The sequence below is a fragment of the Oryza sativa genome, chromosome 2 (assembly GCF_034140825.1).
Source record: "Oryza sativa Japonica Group chromosome 2, ASM3414082v1".
NCBI lineage: Eukaryota > Viridiplantae > Streptophyta > Magnoliopsida > Poales > Poaceae > Oryza > Oryza sativa.
Genome location: NC_089036.1, coordinates 17286452 through 17313119, shown reverse-complemented (window position 1 = coordinate 17313119; position 26668 = coordinate 17286452). Strand labels below are relative to the sequence as shown.

The 26668-nt window shown below is 41.5% G+C and overlaps 1 long non-coding RNA gene and 1 pseudogene across 1 annotated transcript; both read right to left on the bottom strand.

The window, feature by feature from the left end:
- Nucleotides 1-10197: 10197 nt before the first annotated feature.
- On the bottom strand, nucleotides 10198-17641 carry LOC136351120 (phenolic glucoside malonyltransferase 1-like; annotated as a pseudogene).
- A 43-nt stretch (nucleotides 17642-17684) lies between these two features.
- Nucleotides 17685-19669, bottom strand: LOC4329377 (uncharacterized). Its single transcript, XR_010739522.1, has 2 exons — nucleotides 18529-19669; nucleotides 17685-18278 (listed from the first exon to the last, which is right to left on the bottom strand). It is a non-coding gene; the product is annotated as an uncharacterized lncRNA (long non-coding RNA).
- Between the last annotated feature and the right edge of the window lie 6999 nt (nucleotides 19670-26668).

The window sequence follows — 26668 nt, the reverse complement described above, 5'->3', positions numbered from 1 at the left end:
GTGCTAATGTTTCTAAGCATGGCTAAACAATTATGTCTAACATCTAGCTGAACCAATATATAAAGCTCAACTAGTCAAATTATAATAATCCAAGGTATCAAGGAATACAGTAATCAATGCAAACTGGCCTTAACAACGGAATAAGTTCACACCACCCGGTGACATTCGAAAATAAATGCACAGTTGAAATAAATAGAGAATTTAAATATAGGATCAACATGCTCAAAGGAATTGTGTTTAGGATCTGTGTGACTTGCCTTGCAATAACTGGTCTTCAAATAATCTTCTCGAACACTTCCGGCGCACTCGCGAACCTTCGAAACGACGGAAACGACAAGCTAACACGCAAAACAAGGAAAAAGACTAATAAAAACCAAATAAACAATACATATAAAGTAAACAAACATGTAGATCATAATTTTAGATGAATTATGAGACTTGAACGGCCTCAATCTGACTTCATATGAATTTATTACGAATTTTACAAGATTAAATCTAATTAAAGCCTATTTAAAAAGGATTAAATAAATTTAGTTCAATTTATGGATAATTTTAATATGTAGATCTTTATTTTATACAACTTTTGCAACTTGAACCACATTAAACCGAGTTACAATGAATTAGTTATGAATTCTTAAAGATTAAACCGGATTAAAGCATTTATATGGATTTTAATTGAATTATGACGCAATAATGAATTATTTTTGAAAAGGAAAAAGGGGATTATTGCGTCAGCGGGTCGGGTTCAAGGTGGACCGGGTGCACGGCGGCGGTTCACGGAAATGAACGGCCGGAATCGATCTATCCAAATCGGACGGCCAAGATCTAAACGGTCTACGACCGATCTACGGCGGACGGCGTCGATGACGTCAGCGGTGACGTCATCACCGGCGACGGCTCGGACGGTGCATGCTCGCCGGAGAACGATGGCGCGGCGGCGCAAACAGAGGGCACCAACATGATGCGGGCATCGAGGCGAACCTTACCGAGGCACGAACGGCGGTAGACGGCAACCGGACGGCGACGGCGACGAGGAAGAAGCGGCAGCGACCTTCGGCTTGACGACGACGGCGGGGCTCCGGTGATCTACAGTAACGAAGGAGGGGCGGACGAGGTCGGCGATGACTTGACAATCACGACAACGGCTTTCCCGAGCAACGACGACGACTGGAGCGACGGCGGTGCTCGACTAAACTCGCGATGGCGACGGCGGCGCACAGCTTGACGCGGAGGCGGCGCTACAAGCGACGGCGGGCTAAGGCGAAGGTGGTGGCGGAGAGAGGAGGCACCGGGGGTCCTTTTATAGGGGCTAAGCGGCGGCGACGAAGGCCCATGGCGATCGGCGACGAGAAGGAAAGATTAGGGTTCAGGGAGAGAGACGAATCCGATTCGAGGTCGAATCCACGGATTTCCAAACGATTTTAGCCGACGATTCAAAAAGAGAAAAGGTAGAGTGAATCTCGGGGATCATTTTCCCTCTATCAATTTCACCGGATCGAGAAAGGGATGAACGAATTTGGAAGGGCGGCGGCGGCCCGGCTCGGCTAGGGTTCGGCCGGGCAACGGCGCGAGGAAGACGACGAGTCTGACAGGTGGGCCCCACCTGTCAGTGGCGAGGGCGCGCGCGGCAGCGGGCTGACTTGGGCTGGGGAGAGAGAGAAAGGTTTTGGGCCGACTTTCGGCCCAAAGCCAAAAAGAAGAATTTTAAAAACTTTTTCAATTTAAATTATTCATGAAATGCAATTCCATTTATTAAAAATACTTCCTTGGCTCAAATAAATCCCAGAAAAATCTAGGAACTATAGAAACAAGAGAAGTATTTAACAAAATTTTATCTAGCCCACTTTTATATTGAGATTTAACAAATTAAAAAAAATCTTCTTTTTTAGGTTTTTAAGATTATTTCTAATAATTCCTTTTAAACAACAATTTATAACTTAAGGATTTTTAAGCAAGCAAAACATTTAACATAATTATAATTAGATCATTAATTGATTAATTCATTGATTAACTAATTACTGAAATATTCTTTGTATCATTTAAGAATTGAGCTCTGAAAAATCCGAGAAAATTTCAGAGAGTATACTTAATCACAGAGAATTTAATAAAAATTAAATTCATCCATGCTTTATATTTAGGAAATTTTATTTCCCACATTTAACTTCACTTGTAAATTAATGAACATTTAATATAAATTCTATTAATAATTTATTAAATAATTTATAAATCCTAAAACGAAAATTCAGGCTGTGATCGGCCAAGCCCGACGGCTGCTCCCCGCGCCGTCCGATTGGCGGGGAGGCCGATTTGGGCCGTCGGTCCTGTGGACCGGAGGTGGACCACCCGCGTGGTCCCGGTCCACGTTGGACCGGGCCCCTTGAGCCGCTGCCGGTTGGGGCCCGCTTGCCGGCACCTCTCCCCTCCCCTTGTGTCGCTGATCCATGGGGCCTGCTTGTCGGCGCTGCTTCCCCTACTTGATGATGTCAGCCCTGGAACATATTGCGCAATAAATAATTAAGGCATTTTCTTTTATAGTAAAAAACACAGATAATCTTCTAAAATTCATAACTAATTGATCCGAGTTCCGTTTAAGTCCATTCAACTCTCAGTAAATTCATAAAAATGCATAGAATCCATTAAAAATGGTTTTGTTTCCTGTTTCAGTAGACTTATAGCATGTTTTGCTTGTGTGCTTTGCTTGTCGCTTAGATTTCGGCTGTTTCGTCAATCCGCGGTTTCTCGAAGACGTTGCTGAGGTCCCATCAGTGCGAGAGCAAGGCAAGTCATGCATTACAATTGATCATATTACACCCAATTTACAAATGTCCCGCATTTCTATTAAATGTTGCATTATTTTACAATGTCATGTGGTATGGGTCCTATTAGTCAGCCATATATTGTTTACCTTATGCCATTGATAACTTGGGTATTAAAATGTATAGATGTTGGATTAGGAATTGCTTAGCCATGCTGTCAGGGTTATGGATACCACATACCTAATAGTAGTTGACTAAGCTCGACGGGGCCCACCATATACCAAGTCTTGTACGGAAACATACCTTGTATATAGAAGGAGTTCCAGATAAGGAATGACAAATAGAGTTCTATATGGAAATGACATGGACTACGCAGACTGTATTCATATTTGTCTCCCTAGTTCTACTTGGACAAGGGATCATGTATGGGTATAAATACAAGCCTCCTAGGAGGAGAGGAGAGAGACCAATACAAGCCGCAAAGCCGATACAAGCCAACACACACCACCAAATATCGACATTAGAGATTAGTCTAGACATACCCCATCAGGTGTCTACGAAGATCGGCAAGAGGGATCTAGCGCTATCTCTGATCTCGACGAGTTCATACTCGAGGAGGAAGACTACCATGTCATCGACTACAAGTTGGTTATCTAGCCGCCAAGTCGACGACAGTTAGATAGGTTATCCCAATTATTGTACTCGGTGGTATCTATATCAATCCTATATAAACAGGATGTAGGGCTATTACCTGTCAGATAAGGGGCTCGAACCTGTATAAAAATCCCTGTCTCCATCTCTTTTACCTCAATCTCGCATATACCCTGGTACCAACGATCCCCATACCATCCAAATACCGTAGTCATGATCTCAAATGTCGACAATGGCGCGACAGGTAGGGGATTTTGGTGCTTCAAGATTTCGACGAGATGGGTTTAAGAGATGGATTCTCTAACGACAAGCTACTCGACGACTCCAGCTGTGGGAAGATCTAATCCGACCGGAGTATGTCTCCCGACGAGATCGGAATCATCGTCGTCAACAATTTGACTATCAAGATCGACCAAGTTTCAAGACGTCATCACCGTGGAGGATATCAGTACAATGTGGTCTACCGTGAGGCCTTGCTCCGGATCGACTACCTTTGAACCGACACCCACCACCGAAAATCCGACGAACTACTGTCCTCGAACGTCCTCGCCCTCGTCGTCCTCGGCAACTTGAGACTAGTCGGCAAAAATCGCCGCCTCGTGTAGGAGTCAGAACCGGAGCTACTAGTCCAATCCTATTCGGTGTCTGTCATTGCATGCAGGAGCCGGTGAAAAAGCCGCATTGCAGTGCATGCCATGTATGGCATGTGCACTTTCTCTGTTTCCGAGGACAACACAAGGACAAATCAGGAGAGTTTAATTACTATTATTTGTTGGATTCATCGCTAGAAGCAAAAAAGCAAACCAGGGAACGTATACAAGGCAAGTGTGAACACTGGTAATTGGTAGGTTGATTTTTGAATTAATCTAGTAATTTCGTAGATACATCCGGTATGTATCTATAAAGGTACGCAATATTTTATATACAATTTACTGTAACAATTTTCAGATCATACAATATTATCATATTTATAATTTATTATGTTTACCTAGAACATGTTTTTTAAACGATATCTATATGTGAGCATTCCCTATATTAGGCCAACAACGGTTTAATACTGGGGCTCGCTTTATTTTCTTCTGTATAAATCATGCTTGTTTACGGTTTACATAATACCTCATATTTAATCTGCTCATTATATCCTAATAATACTAGAAGATTCATGTAGTTTTTTGAGTACATACTCGATATTCTCTACTATATATCTTGTCATCTAGAAAATATTTTTCAGGAACGATTGAGCACTCGAGTAGGATGTGGTCGAGTACACCGCATTATCGAGAACGTTCTCAAAGAATGCTGAGTTGTCACACCCAACCTACCAACGAAGACTGACGACTTATCTCATGTATAGCGCCAGCTACAGCTGGACTATTTGAGAAAATGTTGTTAACGGATAATTCCTCGCGAACGTTGTTGGCTTGATCACCCGACATGATTGCGAGTAAACATCCAGATGTGCTATATGTTGGGTATGTGAGTCATGCTAGCCACATGAGATGCACATGTAATCACCAACTCTAGCGCCTCTTCAGGTGATCGAGATACGCCTACACCTAGTCCTTGGCCAGTAGGTCGTAGCGATCTCTCACCACCTAAAATTCATCTTCAGGTGAACGAGATACGCCTACTCCTGGTCCTCGACCAGTCGGTTGAGCAATCTCTCGACATCTAATGCGGCAATCAACATGATCGTGATAGCGACAACCAAGGCCGACTATATCGCCGTTGTCACCAAGACGACGACGTCCAGTACTAATGACATCAGTACGACAACGGACAAGGTTAACGACATCACATGACGACGACGAAACTCGATATCCCCAGACTTCTAGAGGGCCCGAGGATGAGGTAGTAGGTCCAGGAGCTGAACCTCCGACTACGATAATTCCTCATTGTCTTCGTCGTCATTAGGAGGCAGTTCTCGCAGGTCACGAGAGTGTCGTCCATTTATTACTGTGGATTCCCTACAAATGGTCGAGGTACGACTATGACTGGTCTTTTACCAACAACGTAGCGATCCTCGTACCACAACTTCTAATGGTCGAGATACGACTATGACTGGTCTTCGACTGGCAACGTAGTGATCCTCGTACCACAATTTCTAATGGTCCAGATATGACTACGACTGGTATCCCATCAGCAACGTAGCGATCCTCGTACCATGACTTCCTATGGTCGAGATATGACTACGACTGGTCTTTGATCGGCAACGTAGCGATCCTCGCACCACAACTTCCACTGGTCGAGGTACGACTACAACTGGTCTTTGACTGACAACGTATCGATCCTCGTACTACGACTTCTAATGGTCGAGGTACGACTACGACTGGTTTTCCACCAGCAGCGTAGCGGTCCTCGTACCACGACTTCCAAAGGTCGAGTTATGACTACGACTAATCCTCGACCAGTAGAGTAGCAGTCCTCGCACCTTAATTTCAAACGGTTGAGAGACTCCTACTCCTGGTTCTCGAACCAGTAGGCCGTAGTGATCTCTCATACCATATCTCATACCTCCACTTCAAGTGGTCGAGTTATGACTATAACTGGTCTTCGACTGGCAACGTAGCGTTCTTCGTACCATGACTTCTAATGGTCGAGGTACGACTACGACCGGTTTTCCACCAGGAGCAAGCGGTCCTCGTACCACGACTTCCAAAGGTCGAGTTATGACTACGACTGGTCCTCGACTAGTAGCGTAGCAGTCCTGGCACCTTAATTTCAAACGGTTGAGAGACTCCTACTCCTGGTTCTCGAACCAATAGGCCGTAGTGATCTCTCATACCTCCACTTCAAGTGGTCGAGTTATGACTACAACTGGTCTTCTGCCGGCGATGTAGCGATTCTCCCACTATCTATGCGATTTGTTGGGCACAACTATACACCTGGTCTTTGCCTAGTGTGGTGGTCGTCTCATCATCTACATCAATTTCTATAAGTGCTTGTATGTGCAATATTTGTCTAGAGATCCCTTATCACGATAACACCTACTCTCGAAATCGAACCTATTGACCATTTACACCGTTCCGATAAGCCTCCGAGAGACCTACGGGAATTTCGGCTGGGGATGCCTAGAGCGGATAATGTCTTGTTAGACTCTGAGAGCCGAACGACCATGTAAGACATGATCATGTAAGAGTGCTCAAAAGGTGCATTAACTAAGCCGTGTAATCGGAAATTGATTTTTCCATCTTCACGGCTAGGGGCTAGGTAATCGCATTTTCAGCTAGGCAAGTTACGGGTCGTTGAGCCTTCTCCTCCAAGAATGGGCTTCTCCGAGGACAAGGCTGGGGACTAGGAGGAGTACTGAACTCCGTTTGCTGAGGGAAACTCTAGCGAGCGTACTTTTTTATTGTCACACGTAGATTCAATTTATTTTTAAATTTTTCCATACATATTATATCATGATACCTTTGAGCGTTCGCTCGGGGGCTATTTCTATTTAATATTCTGTTCTGAGAATTAATTTCAGGAAAGTTCCATTCAGCGTTGTCGAGGGCTCCGTGTCTCTACGGTTCTACACCGGGATCGACTAAGCGAGTACGGCAAATGTTCTAGGTATTGATTTCAGGAAAATCAGACATCAGAACAATCAAGTCAGATTTCAAGGCTTTGTCGCAGACTCTATGCCTACTCAATTACTCGAGAACGGTTGATGGGGCACGACAAGGAATATGGAATGAAGCGATGGTGTACCCGCCAAGATGGAATTTCTTGACTTCAATCCAAATTCTCGATTACAGCAAGACGGGAGAATTAGTCGCATGCTCCGTATCTTCTCGGTCGACATCGGAGATTAACCTAGACAAACCTAATATAGTGCCTATAAAGGCCGATAAAATGAATCTAGCACTATCTCTAATTACACCAAGAACGGTCAAGTGAGTACGACAACTGTTTTTCAAAAGTCTTCTGTCGAGAACATCAACTCGTTCATTTGCATTGAAGTCGGGGGCTACTGTCAGGGTTATGGATACCACATACCTAATAGTAGTTGACTAAGCTCGACGGGGTCCACCATATACCAAGTGTTATACGGAAACATACCTCGTATATAGAAGGAGTTCCGGATAAGGAATGACAAATAGAGTTCTATATGGAAACGACATGGACTACGCGGACTGTATCCATATTGGTCTCCCTAGTTCTACTTGGACAAGGGGTCATGTATGGGTATAAATACAAGCCCCCTAAGAGGAGAGGAGAAACCAATACAAGCCACAAAGCCGATACAAGCCAACACATGCCACCAAATATCGACATTAGAGATTAGTCTAGACATACCCCATCTGTGTCTACGAAGACTGGCAAGAGGGATCTAGTGCTATCTCTGATCTCGATGAGTTCATACTCGAGGAGGAAGACTACCATGTCGTCGACTATGAGTTGGTTATCTAGCCGCCAAGTCAACGACAGTTAGATAGGTTATTCCAATTATTGTACTTGGTGGTTTCTATATTAATCCCATATAAACAGGATGTAGGGCTATTACCTGTCAGATAAGGGGCCTGAACCTGTATAAAAATCCCTGTCTCCATCTCTTTTACCTTAATCTCGCATATACCCTAGTACCAATGATCCCCATACCATCCAAATACCGTAGTCGTGATCTCAAATGTCAACACATGCTTAGTTCAACTAGTACACAAAGGGGGATCACATTAATGCATAGACTTTGATTATTGGCATAGCTTTGGATTAGTGCCACCGCAATGGTGTTAGTTAAGTAAAATACACTACATGGAGTGCATGGTTTTGCTAGTCGTGCGCATGGCGATTAAGGACAGGTTCACGAGATGCCCTGGAAGAACTTATCGTACTTACCACAAGCCAGCGTGAGCAACGACTGGGCTTGTACTGTAGCTTTCCTCTAGCTGACGTATCCAGGCTAGGGTGGGTGTGATAGAGTTGGGTCGGCCAGGGTGTTTGTTTGATCGGCTTCCGGATTCACCGTGGCACAAGAGGGGACTGCTCGCTGCCTTGCGAGGAGTGGGGGTGAAACCTGAGGTGTGGTGCGATTGGTTAGAGGGGGTTATGCAAAGGGTCCTGTCACGGCCTCTTTCCGGTATGTCGTCGTGGCATGTCGGTGCACAGAAACGGGTCATGGGGCTGTGTCTTGTGGGTACAGTTGTACACCTCTGATTAGAGTAAAACTATTCGAATAGCCGTGCTCGCGGTTATGGGCAGTCGACTAGATTCACCGTGATTAGTCTCACCCCTAGTTAGCTAATGGAACTGGTTAGTTCAAGTGGTGGTTTGGGCCTGTCTCAACGTGGTGTAGCGTTGAGCAGTGATTGGTTAATATTGATTAATTACTACAACTGTTTTACTGCTTTCAACTACTGCTTTTAAATGCCAGCTTTATGTAAATGAACCTTTAGCCTCCTTTGGATATATCCTGCATCATACCTTCCCTCCTGGTATGACTTGCTGAGTACAATGGGTAGTACTCAGTCTTGCTCTCTCTTCCCCACACCAGAGTTAAAGTTCTTCTCAGTTGGAGATGTCTCGAAGAAGTTGGTTTCATCGCTGCCGTAAAGGATGCCTGTCGAATGGAGTGTCCTCGCTGCAAGAGTCAAGTCTTCAGGAGTCAAGACGTGGATCTGTATGTCAACAATTATTGTTTGTGTACCTTGGCTGGTCCTGTACAGGGGTTTAATTCACATTCAGCTTAGAAATTCTGGTTCGTGAATTTCTGGGCGTGGCAGGCACCCATAACCATAGATGGTGGGGATGTGCGGGTACGGTGGGTGGATGGATCAGCCGACCGGATTCAATGCACAAGATAAAATAGAAATTGATTTGCCAATCCAATCTACTTTTATTATTTTCCTTTTTTTTTCCTTTCCTTCCACCCAACCGAATCCAATCGAATCTATTCTGCTTCCATCTTTCTCTCCTCACGCTCAACAGCTCGAACAAACCACGGGTCAAGGCACAAACCGATAAACCACACGACAGAAACCCTAATACCACTCCAAAACTAACCGACAAAAACTTCTGAAAACTAAAAAAATGGAACCCTAACGACAAGACGATTCTGTTTTTGTAGGTCCCGATGACAACAAGCATGTAGGGGTGAAAACAGTATGGAAATTTCCCCATCGTACCGATACCGTTTCTGCAAAACTAATATAATTATAATATTTTTACCGATGGTTACCGTTTTCAAAATTTAGTTTTTTCAATTTCTGTCAGTGTGGCATTGAAGTTGACACTAAATAGATGAATTCATAAATATGGAAATTTTCCGACCGTTTCCGTTCGATTTGAAAAAAATAATAAAATAATGATACCATTTCCGACCATTTCCGACCGTTTTCATCCATACAAGCATGCGACGACAGTGGTACTAAACGTGACCAGAACTCGAAACTCTAAACGGACTAAACGCTAAGATGACCAACACTACTCGACGTTGCAACGCAAAACTCAACAAAGCAAATACTGATAGAACAATGCAATGGCACAAAGATGGCTAGGTACAGGATACAATTTCTTTTTGTATTGCAATTTTCTGGTTATGGGTAGATAAAAACTCGCCGAGCAATGAAAGCTCTGATACCACTTGATGAACCCTGAGTTCCTCTCGACACTCAAGGCTGTTGTTTGGCCCGATCTTTCGGTGCGTTGATGCTAACTATGATTTGGGAGAAACGTTGACGATCCGACTATAACTGTACAAGACGTTGCGTTGCGCCTTAGTTATCGATACACCTCTCCGTGTGTTGTAGATCTTGCCAGTGTAGATCAACCTTATTCCTGCAAGCAAATCGAAGAAATAAGAAAGAACAAGATAAAAGCAATCTAATATTCCAAATAGGAATTGAATACAAATGATAAGTTGGGGTTCCGAAGAACAGCAGACGGACGGTCTAGCCGACACGCGCGCTGCAAGCAAGTAGCAATGACTAAACTTTAATCTAATAAAACCTAAGAAACCCTGAAGGAGTACCAAGCTATTTATGGATATGGGAGGACCTTAGGTCGTCCTCCACCTGCTTGGGGCGCACCCCACATGGGCCCCACTAGGGCCAGGGTCCCAGACGAAGTTACAAGCCCATAGGCCCATTACAGGAGACGTAACACATTCTTCCTTCAATTGCGCATGACAGAGAAGGAATTTGGCAATGAGGTAGATCCTTTGAAAAGAGGACTCCGAGAGCTTTCCATCAAATATTCACGGGCCGAAAACGGAGGTCGTATGCAGATTCGGCGGCCGTTTGAAGTCAGTAGTGTAGCAGGGGGCCGAATCGGATTCTAGCACTTGGAGGACTTGAACTTGATATCTTGTTGTTCATCCCTAATGTGAGCAACGGTTGTATCCGTAGTAGCCATGGTCACATCACAAGCTTATGATACAACACTTAGGATTTCTCCATCATCTTCACACTTTTGTAGTTGAGCCCACAGCCGAAGCCAATATGTTACTCTGAAAATTACCTGCATATAGGAAACATATGGTGATTTATCAAAAACCCTATCATTTCTACACAATGACAGAGCCCAACATAAGGCCAGGGCACCAACAAGTATCAATTTACTCTTTTCCTTGTCCACCCCCTGAAGCCAACCATCAAAAATATCAGATATGCTTATATGAAGGTATAATCCAAAAGAAAATTGAACTGCTCTCCAAATCAACTTTACATAATGACAATCCATAAACAAATGTTGAATAGTCTCATTTTCAATAAAAAAACATCTTAAACACCCATTCCAATTCCATTTTGTTAGATTATCCTTGGTTAACACGACTCCCTTAAGTAAGTACCACATAAAGATCTTAATCTTAAGCGACATCTTAAGCTTCCAAATGAATTTATTTCTGTCAATGTAACCGTTATTAATTAAAGCTAAGTATATTGATATAACCGAAAACTGACCATTCTGATGATAGTTCCATCTAAAACAATTAGAAGAATCATCCAACTGTATATATGAGCAATAGAAGCACACAATTCATGCCAAAGTGTTAGACTCTGTCCAACTAAAGCCCTCCTAAAAGAAACATTAAGCAGAACGGAGCCCATAATACTAGCAATAGAAGCACTTTTCCTTCAACATATAAAGATGGATATTTATCTCTAAAGGCCAAGTTTCCTAGCCATTTATTCTCCCAAAATCTTATATGTTCTTCATCATTCACAATCTAAGAAGCCATACTTAAAAATGTGTTTTTGACTTTCATAAGCCCTGACCAGAAATGAGAATCACCTTCTTTCTTATCAACTTGGGTTATAGACTTATTATAAAGATACTTCCTCTTCAATACGTCTTGCCAAACACCATTCTCATTAATTAACTTATATAACTACTTACTCAAAAGACATTTATTTTGAATCTGTAAATTATGAAAACCCAAACCTCCCTAGTCTTTGGGTTGACAAATTATATCACATCTAGTTAATCTATATTTTTTTTGTTATGGTCATCTCCTTGCCAAAAGAAATCGTTTGAAGAACCTATTTCCGTATCTCAAACCAAGATATCATGAACATAGAAAACTTGAAAGGACAGAATTATCAAAAACCAATCTACCTCCAACAGACATATGTTTACCTTTCCAACTACTAAGTTTTCTCTCTATTATTTGTTCAATAACCTTCTAATCTTTATTACACAGCTTCCTAAAATACATTGGAATACCAAGATATTTAATAGGAAAAGACCCTAACTTACAAACAACCAAAGATACTCGAATATTGATCATAACACTCTTTTGTCTGTCCAAAACAAAATAACTCACTTTTGTAAAAATTAATTTTCAGGTCAGATAATTTTTCAAACACAGATAAAATCAATTTCAAATTCTTTGCTTATTGTAAGTCATGCTCCAAGAAAATAATAGTATTATCTGTATATTATAAAATAGACAAACCATCATCCAATTAGAGAAAAAACTTTGTTTACATGTGCTCATATATTTTCGAGACACTAAAAGTAGCTTGCTCAGGTGGACCGACCTATTGATGAGGACAGAGCACAGTGGTGACACAAGAGTAGCCGTTTTCGTTATTTATTTTCCTTCGGTGGGGAGCCAACTGGTTACCGATCCAAATCAGTTCCCCGCGGCCCCGGTCATCAAAGCATTATAATTAGTGGTACGTGGGTCCTATTCTCAAATTGTTTCACACATTAGATTTATGAGTCATATCTTCTCTATTTCACTCGTCAGTACCTATAATATAACCACCGGTACGATGAAGAATATGAACCCGAAACATGAAAGCCCCACTTCTCCTACCTTCGCTTTTTCATTCATTACACGTACCGTGACGGCTCACACTGTCCATACAGCTCGCTGCCTGATTCTGACGCTCGCCTGAATCACAAGCTTGGGCCTGTCCGGTGGGGTCGCTCCTTACCGGCGAAATAAAAAGAAACACAGGGGGTGTTTAGATACAATGAATAAAGTTTTGGCGTGTTACATCATGTATTATATAGGGTGTCGTATGGGGTATTTAGACACTATAAAAAATTTAATCACAGAATCCGTCAGTAAATCACAAGACGAATTTATTAAGCCTAATTAATCCGTCATAAGCAAATGTTTACTGTAGCACCATATTATCAAATCATGGAGCAATTAGGTTTAAAATATTTGTTTCGCAAATTAGTAGCAATTTGTGCAATTAGTCATTTTTAGCCCATATTTAATATTTCTTGCAGGTGTTCAAACGTTTAATGTGAAAGGGTAAAAAATTTTAGGGGTGGGATCTAAACAGTCCCACAGTCAAAAAAATTTAGTACTCCCTCCGTCCTAAAATAAGCGCAGCCATAAGTTTCTGTGTCCAACTTTGATCGTCCGTCTTATTTAAACTTTTTTATAATTAGTATTTTTTATGTTATTAGATTCTAAAATATGGACAGTAGTTTATACGTGACTCATGTTTTTTATTTTTTAAATTTTTTTAAATAAGACGAACGATTGAAACTGTGCACGAAAACTTATGGGTAAGCTTGTTTTCGGACGGAGGGAGTATGAACCGGTACTTCTCTGTTCCAACAAGCAAAAATCTGTCACGCAAACGTGTCGACTAGGCATTTCTTGGGACCTGTAAACTCTGTTTACTGTGTTCGATCGCTTTCCTATGTAAAATGTCCCGGATTCGAAAATGCCCGACAATGGCTATCAACTGCTACTTCCGTCCGAAATAAATTTATTTTTCACACGTCTCATGCATACCAATATAAAATAAAAAAAACTAAAATATCATACTTTATCAAATCACAATGTAACTATTTTTTATTTTATCTCATTGCTACAAAATTAATTTTTCATAGCGTCAACCTATTTTTTTCTTAAGTGGCCATACAGAACCACTGTCAATGAAAATGTAACAAGGGGTAGGGAGTTACGGTCCAAGGATAAAAGAGCCGTCAGCAAAAATATTCAGATTTTCACATGCGAACTACTTGACATATCCACTGTGAAGATTAAATTTCACAAGCGGCAGGTTAAGAGCACCGCCTGCCTAAAAAATTCCTTAAAATACCCTCCTCTCCCTTGCGGCCACACGCCCTCTCCTTAATTATTCGCTGGCGGTTGGCTTAACCTAGCCGCTTGTGAAAATCGATTTTCACAAGCGGTGAAGGTCCGCCTGTAAAGATGTTGATTTTCGCTGGTCTTTAATCGATGGCGGGGAGCTGAGCCGCCTGTGAAAACACGTTCTGACCGCCTGGAAAAACTCATTTTTCTAGTAGTGAATCCTCCTAATATAATTATTCCCTACATTTATAAACTCCGGTGTAATAATTACGTTACCCAAGAAATAAACTTATTTTAAATAAATGAATGGATCTTAAAAAACAAACTTATTATAGAACATTTTTCACTTATCTCATACATATCAACACAAAATAAAAAAAATAACATTGCCATACTTTATCAATTCCTCATACAATTATTTCTCTTTTTATCTATTATTTCTAATATATTTATCTTATGATTTTATAAATTTTGATACAGTGATTATTAAAAGGAAAAAGTATATAATACCCTCTAAACTATTATGGTCTTCCGAATTACCCTCCTATATCGAATACACGAAGTTATTTTAGAATATGGGAGGAGGAACTGTTAAGGCTTGTAGTAGCTAAGCTCGGTATCGTAACAAGCTGCTCGGCTCGGCTTAACTCAAGCTTGTTAATAAACTCATTAAGAGCTTTGGCTTATTCATGTTACCTTTACGAATTTTAGAGTTCTGACATATACAATTTGCCGATTTATCATTTACTAGTCATAAACATTATTCCTTCTATAAAAAATATAAAGATTTAAAACCAGATTCGTAAGTAAAAGTTATATATTTTAAAACAAATGTAGTAGTAAATACGAATACAATAGTTTACAAGTATTTAAAGGACTTATTATTGACTAAGAAGCATAAGCATAAATAAATATACCGGTCTTTCATACTACCAAGCTTAACATGTTCTACACCTGTCTTTAAATATTACAAGCTAGAATTGACCGATGGAATATATCTTAGTATAATAAATAGTAGGATATATCTAATCCAATTCTAGATTTACCATATTTTGAAACGAAGGAAGGGAGTAGCTTGAGCTATGCTGGAGTAAAATCCCAACACGAAACTCTCACTACACGACGCCACTACGGGTTCAAGCCGATCTTAAGTCAGAAACAAAGTGACCTTGTTCCAAGCCGCAGTAGCGAGCATTTCTTTATATTTAGAATCTGTTTGGATTGCTACCTAAAATTTTGGTAGGGTAACAAACCAAACACCTCTATTAAAATACTACGTATGCTACAAATTTGGTTTTGCCCATAAATTTGTCTCTTATAGGTATATTTTTGGCTTCAATCCAAATAAACATTTTCAACTCTATCCTACCAAAATTTTAGTAGTACCGAAACTTGCCCAAGATTTGGCACTACCAAAAATTTGGTAGAGCATTAATCCAAACATGCCCTCAGGATGTGTCCATTTGGATTGGTTTGGAAACCTCTCCCCTTCGCACGCAAAACGGAATGACGAAATAACACATGATTAATTAAGTATTAGCAAGAGTTTGAAAAATAAATTGATATGATTTTTTACAACAACTTTTTCTAATGTTTTTATTTTTTAAAAAAGACACTGTTTGTTTAGTAGTTCAGGATACGTGCGTGTGGGCAATTAGAGAATAGAGGTTGGGAACCTTGAGTGAAGAACACATCCTAGGGCAAATGAAATGGCGAAACCATTATAAACTCTCCAGGTGACATTTACTCATGGTTTATATGTCAGTCAAATGACCATGAAAAAAATTGGAAAAAAATAAGATAGATTAATATGCGTTAGATCACTCTACAAACATAACATACAAGTTAAATTTCTCACTTTTATATGTTGCAAAAACAAAACAAATTTGACTCTAAATATACTTTAACTATCTGTAATTTATTTTTTTCTTATTGCAACTTATAAAAGTTGAATTTTAACTTTCTAAAGTGATATATCACATGTTAATACAACTTCTTATTTTTTACAATATTTTTGTAACTATTTTAAGTGTCATGCAAACTGAAAAGACGTCCCCCTCGAGAGTTTAAAATCCACTCCATAATGAAATGCCATTCAAAATTGTCTGATGGTTCGAGCAGCAAAATAAGCTATAAAAAAAATTTAACAAGGCAACAAAAAAATTTATAGGTAAATAATTATTACTAGCAGTTTAAAAGTAGTAGAGATAAAAATACAATCACCAAAATTAAATTATAAATTTCTAAAAGGAATCAAACCCTAAAGATGAATCTGAACACACATATGGCTGTGTTTAGTTCGCGCCGAAATTGGAAGTTTGGTTGAAAATTAGAACGATGTAATTGAAAGTTTGTGTGTGTAGAACAGATTGATGTGATGGGAAAAGTTGAAAGTTTAGAAAAAAACTTTGGAACTAAACAAGGCCTATGTCATTCATCGCTGGTTTTGATTTTTGATTTTTTATTTTTTGCACAGAGAGAGTATAAGCCAGCAAATAGACTTGAAAACCGAATCTCTGAAGAAATCTCCGAGGAGTACGTACGGCAGTTCCCACGCTAGTTGCATTGGGAAGACGAGGAAAGCCAAGCAGTGGCGTCGGCGAGGCACCTCCGGAACGTGTCCATGCTCTCCGGCGGCAGAGCTATGCCCACCTCGATGCCGCCGGCGCCGGACCGGTCCTCCGCCGCCGACACCGCGCCGGTCTTCGCCACGGACACGATCTCCACCTTCGCCGGCCTCCCGAACCCGAAGTCGACGTCGTACACGCGGAACCTCGTCGACCCGGCCACCGAGAACGGCGCGTCGTCCCTGCACGCCTCCATGACGCGCTCCGTCCACCCTTCCCAGTACGCGGGCTCGCCGCGCACCGCCTCGTCAATGGCGACGGCCACCGCGGCGCAGGCCGTGAAGACGCCGCCCGCGGCGTCGGCGAGCTCCTCATGGGTGCGGCGAACTCGTCATGCCTGTCCGGTACGTCGCGGATGAGCGTGCGGTCGATTACGGGCAGCTCCGGGAGCTTCCGGTCGCCGGCGCAGGCTGCGGCCCAGGTGTGGAGGAAGTGCGTCGAGCCCACCCCGTCGCAGGCGGAGTGGTGGACGATGACGCCGAGAGCGAGGCCGCGGCGCTTGGGCGGCAGCACGGTCACCTGCAGCGCGAGCACCGCGCCGCCCTCGGGAAGCTCCGGGACGAGCGGCGCGATCTTGGCGAGCTCCCTCGGCTCGTCCGTGGCGAGCTCGTCGACGCCGACGCCGTCGTGCTCGGCGACGGTGAACGCCACGCCGTCGCCGAGCTGGTAGAGGAGCTCGTACCGGTTGGTCTCGCTGGGCGTGGGGCGGATGCGGCTGGCGAGCGGGTAGAAGGCGTGGATAGCCCGGGGCAGCGACTCCTCCATCCGGGACAGCACGGCGTCGACACCACCGTCGTCGTCGTCGTCGCCGGGGCCGAGTCGGTAGAAGAAGACGCGCTCGACGGGCTGGGCGCGGAGCCACATCGCGTCCATGAACATGAGAGGCAGGGCTCGCTCGGGCAGCGCGGGCTCGCCGGCGGGCGGCGCCGGCGCGACGCGCGTCGTGCGGAGGACGCGGAGGCCAGCGGCGTGAGCGGCCGGTTGCGACGCCATTGTCTCGCCGCAGAACAGGTGTGGTTTGTGTTGCTCGTGGTTAGCTGCAGAGCGATGGAGCTTTGCTTCTACTCCTATAATACTTGCATCTCCGCGAGTGACTTCACTTCACTGGTCCATACCCGAATTACGCCCCTAAGTTATTATGTGATTACGAATTACCCCTTGAACTCAAAAATAAGATATCTTTCACCTTCAACTATCAATACAGGATGAAAACTCCCTTAAATAGCTTTGAGAGCGGTTTTGGTCCTACGTGGTAGTTCAGTCAACAATTCTTTTATCAACTAATCGATGGGGCCCACCCATCAGATCTCTCTCCTCTCTCTCTCCCCTCTCAAACCTCTCTCTCGCACGCACGGATGCCGACGACGAGGATGAGGCATGTGCCGGCAGTGCTGCACCATCCCGACGGCGCTCACATGCCGCCCCATTGTTGCCTCAGCCACGCCGCCACCCCGCCGCCATCTGCCCGCCCCGAGCAGCCTTCGCCACCTCCCGCCACCATCTTGCCCACCCTGAGCTGCCTCCGTACCCCGCCCTTGCTTGCCGCCATCTACTGCTGTCCTCGGCGCCCCAAGCGGCCTCCGCTACTGCCCGCCACCCCGAGCTGCCTCCGCCCCTCTGTCGTCCTACTACCCTCGCCCAACACAATCCACCGCTATCCTCGATGCCCGAGCGGCCTCCGCCATTGCCATCGCGCCGCCACGAACTGCCTGCACCCCCGCCGCTGTCCCACTGTCCTCCCCAGTTACTGTCCTGCCGTACATCATAGAAAACATGTAAATACACTCAAAATTTACGAAATATATTGAGAAATGTAATAACACGTTACGAAATATAAGGATTGTATTTCAGTGAAATATAATGAAATTTACAAAATGTATTGAGAAATGTAATAATACGTTACAAAATGTAAATATTGTCTTTCAGTGGCTTTCATAAGAACTCCAATACCAGAAAAAGAACTCCCCTCTACATAATTGAGGAAAAGAACACCACAATCTACCTGATAGCTTCAGGTCATCCAAACCAACTTCAAAAGATGACCCAGTGACCCTCTCAATCCACAGGTACCTGTAAATAGGTACCTGTAAACCTATAGTAAATGAAGTTCAAGCAGCAGTACATAATCGAAGTAACCGTAATTTTTTTAATCATGTTGTTAATCACAGAATATGGGCCAGCGGCATCCACGAGCTTGAAGTGTAACTCTACAATAATCACAAGAGCAAAGACCAATTCATAGCTAATCCTGATACAATTTCAGAAACATGACAAAGTTATACTCCTGAGGAACCTGACCAGCAACTTGTGATGCACCATTTGTTTGCAATCGTTCAACACTAACAAAAAACAAATAAAGTTACAAGACAAATTGTATTTAAAAATCAAAGCAAGTAATTCCAAAGATATCAATATTTTGTTTCCTGGTCATTTAAGAATTCATCTCAAACCATGAAAAAAAATAGACTTCAACAATTAGAGCCCATTTCAAAAGAAGCGGTTTCAGTTCTCACAAATATAACAAGCAATTTGTTAATCTTAATACTGGTGGGCTAACCATATAAAGGCTAACATGGAAATGAAGCACATCAGTTGAACTTCAGATTCAGTAGTGGTAGAAAATTGGCATATTTAGGCATTGTATTATAGGAGTAGTTTTTTGAGCAAAAAGAAACTTTCACTTCATAGAGCAATATATTACTAACTCCACTTCATGTAGCTAGAAAGTAACAGAGGAGCTTGATAAAATAGATGTGCAACGCTGATTAGAAATAACAGGATGATGATGATGCTTGATGATAACTCATCCAGATAAAGCAATGCTATATGCAGTGGCTTTTTAATATTCCACTCCATGATTCACATGACCTTTTTATCAATAAAAGAAGGCAAATAACAGTAATAAGGTAATACTGGGAAGGGCAAGTCACCTTACTTTACATTTGATAGAACGGACTCAGATAATTCTTAATGGCACATCTGTTACATCTTGTTATGTATGGACTACCAAATCAGTTGCAGTTGAACAATAAAGGGACATATCTTAAAATAAATAAATCTCCTTTTTCTGTGGGTTAAAATAAATAAATCTCAAAAGGATTTTATATGCAACTAAAGATTAAACAAATAGATATACTGCAGCCGAGTCCACATGTCCCTTGAAACACTGTCCAGGATTGCTGATCGATTACGAAATATGAATTTATCTGCAAACTTTTGACTGCAGTAGAAAGAGGAGACAAATAAATCTCAGTCAAGAAACAAAGCTATTGTGTTGGGAATATCAAGTAAAATTGGACATGTTAGCATATCTATATCACTATTAACATACTGACGTGACTCCAATAGTCATTAAAAAGTGAAGTATCTCATAGTAAATCTATACACTAAAATAATAGGGTGTTCTACCCTGCAAAAATGAAATATTTGTTTGCACTATATGAAGTATTCGAGACCAAGGAACAATTCAATTTTAGTTTACATAGGCAGAGCTTCAAATCACAACATACAGTGAAAAATAGAGTAAATATGAGATAATAATAAGGATTCAAACAGTAACAGGAGTGCACCTCGATCATGCATTTCATCAAACAGTTGGTGTGCTGCCCATGGGCACACCAAGGAACCACCGTGATAGCTGATCTGGAAGACCTCACTGTAATGGAAGGGTACCATCCACAGCACACAGTAGCTGCAGCCGCTAAAGGCCTAGGTGCAGACGTTGAGGCTTGCCTGCGCGGCTTCAGCGATGGCGGCATGGAATTCTACATATCTATCGAACCCAACTTTTAAAACAATCTATGCACTTGTGTAATCACTTGAACACCATGTGGATCAGTTTAATGATAACAAAATGAAACACATTATATAATCTTATGATTATAACTAACTGTTAAGTTTGTATTCTTCTTGGTCCCTGAAAGAGAAATTTTCAGCTCCTGCACTTGAATCTTGCATCATTTACATAGGTAAACCAAATTGACAGCTGCATTTATAATTTCATTTAGGATTTGTCATGTAAATTCAATGTAAAAGTGAAACAATACCTCAGAGGTACTGTCATCGTGTGCAAGGATCAAAAGCAAAAATGACCAACTGATAAATTATGAAATTTGGGATCTGGGGCAATGCTTTTTGTAGTTGATTAAGTACCCAGAATCAATGATTTACATAAAAATTGAGCTTTTCATTTTATATAATTTTCATAGCATAATCAAACATTTTATCAATTTTGTTATTTTCATATCTATTGGAATTGCATTCTAACATGTATCGATCAAGCAAATTTGGAAATCAACGGATAAGACAATGAATCAGTGTGACATAGGGTCATAGTAGGTTGAATGTTGACATTATCACAAATTCAAGATTAACATATAGCATATTGCTACAGATTCCATTCATTTATTTTTAGCCAGGGGAAAATTCTCATAATATGATCAGCATTCACGGAACAATTCATTGATCCTATTTGATAGCAGAAAGGAGAAGGAGAAACTAAATGCAATCTGACAAGGGGCACATAAAGAAATTGAGAAGGAGAGAAGGATGTGGAAAAGCAAACCTGGGATAATGCCGGCAGATGGCAACAGCTTTGCTGCTGTGTTGTAAAATCATTCATCGATGAGAATACTGGCACAACAGAAAGAAGGCGGGGGGTGTGCATCAACCTCCGCGGTAGGAGTCATCTCTCCTCGGGCGTGTAGATAACGAAGAAGTTGCACACGATGGAGAGGAGGACGGCAGGGATGGAGGTTGTCCGGTGGCGTGGAGTTGGGCAGTGGGCGTCCGGCTCCGGGGCGTCGAGGGTGAAGACAACTAAACATGGCGCACGGCAGGGATGCGCACGATGAAGACAGGCGATGAGTGCGGCGGAGGAGGCAGCGAATGGGAAAGACCTCGCCTCCGGTTCAGTGCGCGACGGCGGCGGAAGGGGACGACCTCGTGGGTAGCGGTGAACTGTGGCGGCGGCGGTGGATGGGGAAGACCTCGTCTCCGGCGGCAGCGGATGGGGACGACGTCGGCTCCGGCCGCGACTGGGGACGGATGGGGAAGACCTCGCCTCCAGCGGCGGCGGATGGGGACGACGTCGACTCCAGCCGCGGCGGATGGGGAAGCTCCGGCGGTGGCTGGGGAAGACCTCGCCTCTGGTTCAGTGCGCGGCGGCGGCGGAAGGGGACGATGACGCGAGAAGGGTTCGGCGGCGTCGCAGGATTCGGGTGACGGCGATCTCGGCGGCGTCGAATGGGGCGATGCGACGCGATGGAACGACGACGCCCCTCACCTCCCCTGCTCTGCTCACGACTCGCGAGATGGGGATCGGATTCGATTCCGTCCTGACTGGCGTGGTTCTAGGGTTTCGCCGGTGGTGGGGGGAGGGGAAAGGATGGGCGGAGGGGCGCGAGCAGCGGCCAGCGGGACAGCGACGACGGCGGTAGGGCGATGATGGCGGCGGCGCCTGATCTGGAGGAATCGGTGGCAATGGCGATTTGTGGCGGCGTATGTGGCAGATCGGCTGGTGGCGAGGTTAGGGTTTGGGCGCCGATGTGGAGCAGCTGTCAGCAGGGGGAGGGGGATGCGGGCGCTGGGGGATGGGGAGGAAGGAGGATTAAGGCGACGCTAGGACGACGGATATCGGCGGCGGCGGCGGTTGATACGGAGGGGATCGAGGCAGTGGTTGAGAGGAAGACGGGAGAGAGGGGAACGCTTGCGCGTCTGCGCTCTGCAGGATCAGAGCGTTGCGGAAGCGATATGAGCCATTGGATTAGACAATCTGACAACTCATATTCCGCATGTATGATAGGGTTGGAGTAACGGCCACAACTACAGAATTTTAAAAGTAGTAAAGAAAATGTCGATGTCCTTATATGTCCTAGCCTTCTTTCTATCCTTCATTCGATCTAGCGCATGTGTATGCGTCTCTCCTCCCTCACGCGCGTGTGTATGCGATTTTTCCTTGAAGATGCCACATGTCCTCCCCTCACGCGCGTGTGTATGCGTCTCTCCTCCCTCCCCGTTTTTCTCAACGGTGGTTAAGATCTAAATCATTATTTTGTTATTCATTTTAAATAAAAGTTCTATGGGTAGATCATAGCCGAATCTCCCAGTTACGGGTGTCTTCATGCAAGCCTACATGAATGCAGAGACATGGGCTAATATATTTGTGATCGTCTATGAACAACTTTTTATAAGTTGAGTTGTTTGATGATTAGTCTTTTTTTTTATATCATGACATTTCAATCAATTATTTAAGGTGCACATGGACTATGATTTATTGTCAAATAAAAAAAATAGTGTGAGCCCTATACCTGCACGTTATACATTTTATTACTTCCTCCGCTTTTAATATATTGACACCGTGAACTTTTTTTATATATATTTGACCATTCATCTCATTCAATCATTTTATACAAATATGAAAAAAATAGTTCATGTATATATTAATCACATATATTTTGTTTTTTAAAATGAGACTAACGGTGAAACATATCCATCCAAAAGTCAAAAGTGTCATCCCAGGCCCACCCTCCTCTCTCGTGCTCGGGTCTAGCCCGGTCATCCAAATCCTACATGACGTGACCCTATCAAACGGGCAAGGCCCAAATACATCACCTTGGCGTATGTGGACAAATACCAAATTAGGGTTAATTATGCCTCCGTGTGACAAGCTTGCCGTTGCATCGACCAGAAATTACATAAGCCCGACAGGCATGCATGCACGAACTTAAAAAATAGTAGCTGGATTTTATGATGAGAGAGACTACCCCATGGTATACCGTCAAAGCAACGGGATACATCGTTTATGACCCTCACGTTAAATCAGTTTCCACGTAGTCAAGTACAACCATGCAAGATGTCAGTTGGTCATTAAACAATCCCGTCGGGACGTGATCCCGTTGCCTAGATTTTCTCTTTTATGATTGATAAACAACATAAAAATATTTTAAAATCAAATCAAATATATGTGATTAATACTCCTAAATATTCTCTTTACAAGTTAAAGAAAATTCTAAAAAAAGGCAGACGTAATTTAATTTATATACGGTTATATATGTATTGTCTTTTATAGCGACTTAAGTTTTCTCCCTTTTTTTTTATGGAACTTCAAGAACCAGCTGCCTTAGGTACCATAATTTGTGAACGTGATCTGCAGTAGGTAATTTTATAAATGACATAATTAAATTTATCATGCAATGCTAATGGATAAATTCATGAAGAAATCATACTTTTAAAATCCAATAGATATTATTCTGTTAGTATACTACCCTTACATCGCGCGGGCTATCTTCCTGGTTCATTTTTAAAAATCTCACCAAAGGGATCAGTATTTCATTTGAGGTACTGTTCACCTCGATTTGCAGTTGGGATTTGCTATCTATCAGTGGACACGTTTCTTGCTTCAAATCACATGATTTTCGACCTTACGTTAAAACAAAGGAACGGATAGGATTTAAAACGCACAACGAACAAAAATTGCACCCATAAACCTTAATCATGTGAACTAATAAATTTGACTGGGCCAGCCCAATTAAAGTAAACAAGCTAGTACAAATCAGTTACGTATCAAATTACATTGTAAATATGATGTAACAAAGAAATGAGAGGCTGCATCAATTCACATGAACCGATTCTTTGACCTCGATTACAATTGCAAGAAATTTCATAACATTGTCATGTTCTTTATTCTTGTAACCTAAGATCAATCTCTTATTCTCATATATGAATACTGCAAAAAAATGATATTAAGTTCTAAATTATCAAAATAAATAAAAGCCTAAAACACAAAAACATCCATCGATACAGTTTCCGAACTCTAATCATTTGAAAATGACAACTACTCCCTCCGTTTCACAATGTAAGTCATTCTAGCATTTCCCACATTCATATTGATGTTAATGAATCTAGACATATATATTTAGCTAAATTTATTAATATAAATATGAATGTGGAAAATGCTATAATGACTTACATTGTGAAACGGAGGGAGTATGAACAATCCAAAATCAGAAGTCTAAACCACAAACTAAAGAAAATGCACTATGCTACCTGAAACACTAAACTATGCAGAGTGCCATTAAAAATGCATCATCAGGAGTTGAATAAATAAATAAACACTAAAGAACACTATTTCAAATAATAAACACTTTTAGAACTGATCTGCATGTTAACAACCGATTCTCTAGACCATCTTTTAGGTTTCATAACATTGTAATTCAGAGGAACAATACATTGCACAACCATCATAGTTCCCAAAACTATGGTTAAGACTTAAGATTCAGATTAAGAAATTTAAAATTAGAGCTCAAAAAGAACATAGCAAATACACCCCTTATCATGTATTCATAATAAATATAAATATTTAGATATAACTAAATCACACATGTAACTAAGTTGTAAGTGCAATATAACTACGGTGTAACTAATGCTATTTTTTCTGTAAGTGCATTTAATATAAATATATAAAAAATTATGCATCATGAAATGATTATTTGCCATTTTCATAACTGTGGCAATGAATCTGAATTTTCAGCCGTAGGAAACAAAGCAATGGACGAGATTAATGCAATATAACACAAAAGACAACAAACTTGTACATATTGATGGGTCATCCAAACTTCAAAATTAACTGGGTAAACAAATATTTGTATTGAACTGAAACAAATCAGAAATATGCTTGTTAACACCAATTGTAGTCTATTGAATTTATACCATCCTATAGTAGTCTGAAGAATATAATTCAGACAAACAATACATTTTCACATAACATATTGCTTCCAAAAAAACTAATATGCCATTGAATTTAGAAAATGTAAGAAATTTCAAAATCAGGGTTCCCAATACACGCTAAATGGATCCATTAGAACACATTCACAACAAAAATATAGAAAATTACATTATATAACCAAAGTTTTAGATAGAGTTGTAACTAAAATGTAAATGCAGTATAATTACTATAACTACATTTGAATTGTGGTGTAAGTGAATTTAAACCTAAATTCATTACTACCCATACATTAGAAATATTTGATAGCTATATACTTCACAATGATCAAAAAAATAGGTTGGAGGATAATTTGACTAGGAATACATGTGATTTTTGAACATAAGCAGAATTTTGTTGCTACTTGAAAACATAATCTATTTGATAGTTAAATATTAACAGTAATAAAATAGGTTGGATTATAGTTTGACCACAGAAACATGTGACATTATACTTTACTTAAACTCACAATTAAATCATAGTAGCGAAACCGTAGTCTGTTCATTGGGATAGAAAAGCAGATATTGAGATCCTTCAGTCCTTTTTTTTTCTTTTTGGCAGAACACACTTAAAGATCAAACTATTCCACCTGTTACCAATTATGTACTTTGTATGTATGTACACATTAACAAGATATATTGATATGTACAAGAAGTCCAAAGGACAGACAATCAATCACAACAAATTTTTCAAGACCTGCATTGCAGGTGAACTATTTTGTCCTTCACTATGCTATTATTTATTGTTTCACAAAGAGACCCTCTATAGTTACAAACATTATTAATAGTTAAACTTTAGAAAGGCTGATATATCATATTCTAGGATGTTAATAAAAAAGGAACGGATGTAGTACTTTAAATAATGGGCAAAATTGGAATGACAATTGAAAAAAGGGAACTACTACACAATTCATTTCTTTCGCAAATGCTTTAGTGCTCTACACAATAAATTTCTTCTTCACAATTGTCCATGCTTTACTCTGGCTGGGATAGTGGTGCCCATTCCTAACCAGTTCTTACAGGAAATAGTCCCATATAAATTGTTGATTGTTTTATTCAGACAAGTTTGTAGGTACAACAAGGTGGCATTCAATCATGTTTGGGTGTTAGATACTTCATACGTATTGCGGCGTGAGTGCTAACAGAATATTAGCTTGAATACAAGCCAGGAAGAACACAGCTTCAGGTAGAAAAGCATTGCAGCTTCATTCGTCCTTCCATTTGTTGCACACCAATAGTTGCCTTTCTATATTTTTGTATACCTCTCATTTGCTCATTTCATTTCCTTTGCCTTCTTATGTTGTGCAGATAGTCAACTAAAGAGTATAAACTACTGCAATCACCTTTTTTCAGGAACATAACTTTCATCAAAGTTATTCTCT